The sequence below is a fragment of the Arachis hypogaea genome, chromosome 11, assembly GCF_003086295.3.
Source record: "Arachis hypogaea cultivar Tifrunner chromosome 11, arahy.Tifrunner.gnm2.J5K5, whole genome shotgun sequence".
Classification (NCBI taxonomy): Eukaryota; Viridiplantae; Streptophyta; class Magnoliopsida; order Fabales; family Fabaceae; genus Arachis; species Arachis hypogaea.
In genome coordinates, this window is record NC_092046.1 from 59,130,289 (window position 1) to 59,133,867 (window position 3,579).

The following is a 3,579-nucleotide window of genomic DNA, read 5'->3' on the forward strand; positions in this document are numbered from 1 at the left end:
GCTTGGCTAGCCATTGGCCATATCTAATGTTTTGGACCGAAGCTTTCATTGAAAGCTTGGTTGGCTAGTAAGCCATGTCTAATTCCTGGACTGGAGTTTTAGAGTAACATTGCAAGATTTTTGGAATTCTCATTATAAATTTTGAATCTCTTTATTTTCTTTTCCATATAATTTTTGAGAAATCACAAAAAAATTTATAAAATCTTAAAATAAAAAATATTTTATGTTTTTTGTTTGAGTCTAGTGTCTAATTTTAAATTTGGTGTCAATTGCATGTCTTTATTCTTCTAATTTTCGAAAATTACATGCATTATGTTCTTCATTGATTTTCAAGTTATTCTTGATGATTTTCTTGCTCTGATATTTAAATTCTCTTGTTTTGTATCTTTTGTTGTTTCTCATATGCATTTTCAAATTGTTATAGTTGTTAGTATACAAACTTCTAAGTTTGGTGTCTTGCATGCATTGTTGATTTAATTTTAGTTTTCCATGATTAGTTGCATTTTGATTATTTCTCATCATTAAAAAAATTCAAAAAAACTTTCAAAATTATGTCTTCTCAAGTCAATAATACAGAGAATTAAAGATTCAGAACATGCAGCAGAGGAATTACACAGAAAAAGCTGGGCGTTCAAAACGCCCGCTGGGCGTTTAACGCCAGGATGGCACAAAAGGTAAGATTTTGTTTTTAATTCAAATCTTTTTCAAATCATATCTTTTCAATCATATCTTTTCAAAATCAATTTCTTTCCATTTTATATTTTTTTCTATTTTCGAAAATCCTTGTTACAAATAATGATTTAATTCAAAATTTTCAAGTTGTTACTTACCTAGTAAGAAACGATCAAATTTTAAATTCTAGAATCATATCTTCTAACTTCTTGTTAGTCAAGTAATCAACTTTAATTTTAAAACTTTCTTTTTTTATTTGATTTTCAATCATATCTTCTCAATCACATCCTTTTCAAAATAATTTTCAATCATATCTTTTTGATTTCTAATTTCAAAATCTTTTTCAAAATCACTTAACTACTTTCTCAACTTTAATTTTCAAAAATCATCAATTAATTTTTCAAAATTTCTTTTAATTATTTCAATATCTTTTTAATTTGTTTTCGAAAATTCTTTCCCCCTCTTCTCACATTTTTCTATTTAAGGGACTAGCACTCTTCCTCAATGTGCAATTCGGACTACCTCTCTCTATAAGTTCGAATTCTCTCCTCTCTACCTCCTCCTTCTATTCTTCTTTTCCTCTGACATCTTAAGGAATCTCTATACTGTAACATCGAGGATTCCATACTTTCTTCTTCTCTCTCTTTCATATGAGCAGGAGTAAGGACAAAGATATCCTTGTTGAGGCTGATCCTGAACCTAAAAGGACCTTGAAGAGAAAGCTAAGAGAAGCTAAAGTACAACTCTCTGTAGAGGACCTAACAGAGCTTTTCAAACAAGAAGAAGCCATGGCAGCCGAAAACAACAACAATGCCAACAATGCAAGGAAGGTGCTTGGTGACTTTATTGCACCTACTCCCGACTTCTATGGGAGAAGCATCTCAATCCCTGTCATTAGAGCAAACAACTTTGAGCTTAAGCCTCAATTAGTTTCTCTAATGCAACAGAATTGCAAGTTTCATGGACTTCCATTAGAAGATCCTCATCAGTTCTTAGCTGAATTCTTGCAAATCTGTGATACTGTCAAGACCAATGGGGTTGACCCTGAGGTCTACAGACTTATGATCTTCCCTTTTGCTGTAAGAGACAGAGCTAGGATATGGTTGGACTCACAACCTAAAGAAAGCCTAAAATCTTGGGAAAAGCTAGTCAATGCCTTCTTGGCAAAGTTCTTTACACCTCAAAAATTGAGTAAGCTTAGAGTGGAAGTCCAAACCTTCAGACAGAAGGAAGGTGAATCCCTCTATGAAGCTTGGGAAAGATACAAGAAATTGATTAGAAGGTGTCCTTCTGACATGCTTTCAGAATGGAGCATCATAGGTATCTTCTATGATGGTCTGTTTGAATTGTCCAAGATGTCATTGGACAGCTCTGCTGGAGGATCTCTTCATCTAAAGAAGACGCCTGCAGAAGCTCAGGAACTCATTGAAATGGTTGCAAATAACCAATTCATGTACACTTCTGAAAGGAATACTGTGAATAATGGGACAAATCAGAAGAAAGGAGTTCTTGAGATTGATACTCTGAATGCCATATTGGCTCAGAACAAAATATTGACTCAGCAAGTCAATATGATTTTTCAGAGTCTGTTTGGAATGCAAGCAGCAATAGGCAGTACCAAAGAAGCTTCATCTGAAGAAGAAGCTTATGATCCTGAGAACCCAGCAATGGAAGAGGTGAATTATATGGGAGAACCCTATGGAAACACCTATAATCCTTCATGGAGAAATCATCCAAATCACTCATGGAAGGACTAACAGAAGCCTCAACAAGGCTTCAACAACAGTAATGGTGGAAGAAATAGGTTTAGCAATAGCAAACCTTTTCCATCATCTTCTCAGCAACAGACAGAGAATTCTAAGCAGAGCCACTCTGACTTAGCAATTGTAGTCTCTGATCTAATTAAAACCACTCAAAGTTTCATAACTGAAACAAGATCCTCCATTAGAAATTTGGAGGCACAAATGGGTCAGCTGAGTAAGAAAGTTAATGAACTCCCTCCTAGTACTCTCCTAAGCAATACAGAAGAGAATCCAAAAAAAGAGTGCAAGGCCATCAACATTACCCACTCGGCCGAACATGGAGAGGAGGAAGAGGCAGTGATTTTCACTGAGAAAGACCTCAATAGATGTCCACTGGCCTCCAAGGAGTTCCCTAATGAGGAACCATGGGAATATGAGGCTCACACTGAGACCATAGAGATTCCATTGAATTTACTTCTGCCATTCATGAGTTCTGATGAGTATTCTTCCTCTGAAGAGGATGAAGATGTTACTGAAAAGCAAGTTGCTAAGTACCTTGGAGAAATCATGAAGTTAAATGCCAAGTTATTTGGTAATGAGACTTGGGAGGATGAACTCCCCTTGCTCACCAAAGAACTGGATGACTTGACTAAGCAGAGATTACCTCAGAAAAGACAGGATCCTGGAAAGTTCTCAATACCTTGTACCATAGGAACCATGACCTTTGAAAAGGCTCTGTGTGTCCTAGGGTCAAGCATAAACCTCATGCCTCTCTCTGTAATGGAGAAGCTAGGGATCCTTGAGGTACAAGCTACAAGAATCTCACTAGAGATGGCAAACAATTCAAGGAAACAGGCTTATGGACTTGTAGAGGATGTCTTGGTAAAGGTTGAAGACCACTACAACCCTGCTGATTTCATAATACTAGATACTGGGAAGTGTATGGATGAATCCGTCATCCTTGGAAGACCCTTCCTAGCCACAGCAAAAGCTGTGATTGATGTTGACAGAGGAGAATTGGTCCTTCAAGTGAAGAGGACTCCCTTGTGTTTAAGGCTCAAGGATATCCCTCTGTAGTCATGGAGATGAAGCATGAAAAGCTTCTCTCAATGCAGAGTCAAATAGAGCCCCCACATTCAAACTCTAAGTTTGGTATTGGGAGGCC

General features: G+C 36.6%; 1 non-coding gene across 1 annotated transcript; it reads right to left on the bottom strand.

The window, feature by feature from the left end:
* Positions 1-1,865: 1,865 nt before the first annotated feature.
* LOC112724832 (small nucleolar RNA R71) lies at positions 1,866-1,973 on the bottom strand. The gene has a single exon (XR_003163976.1). It is a non-coding gene; the product is annotated as a small nucleolar RNA R71 (small nucleolar RNA).
* Positions 1,974-3,579: the final 1,606 nt, after the last annotated feature.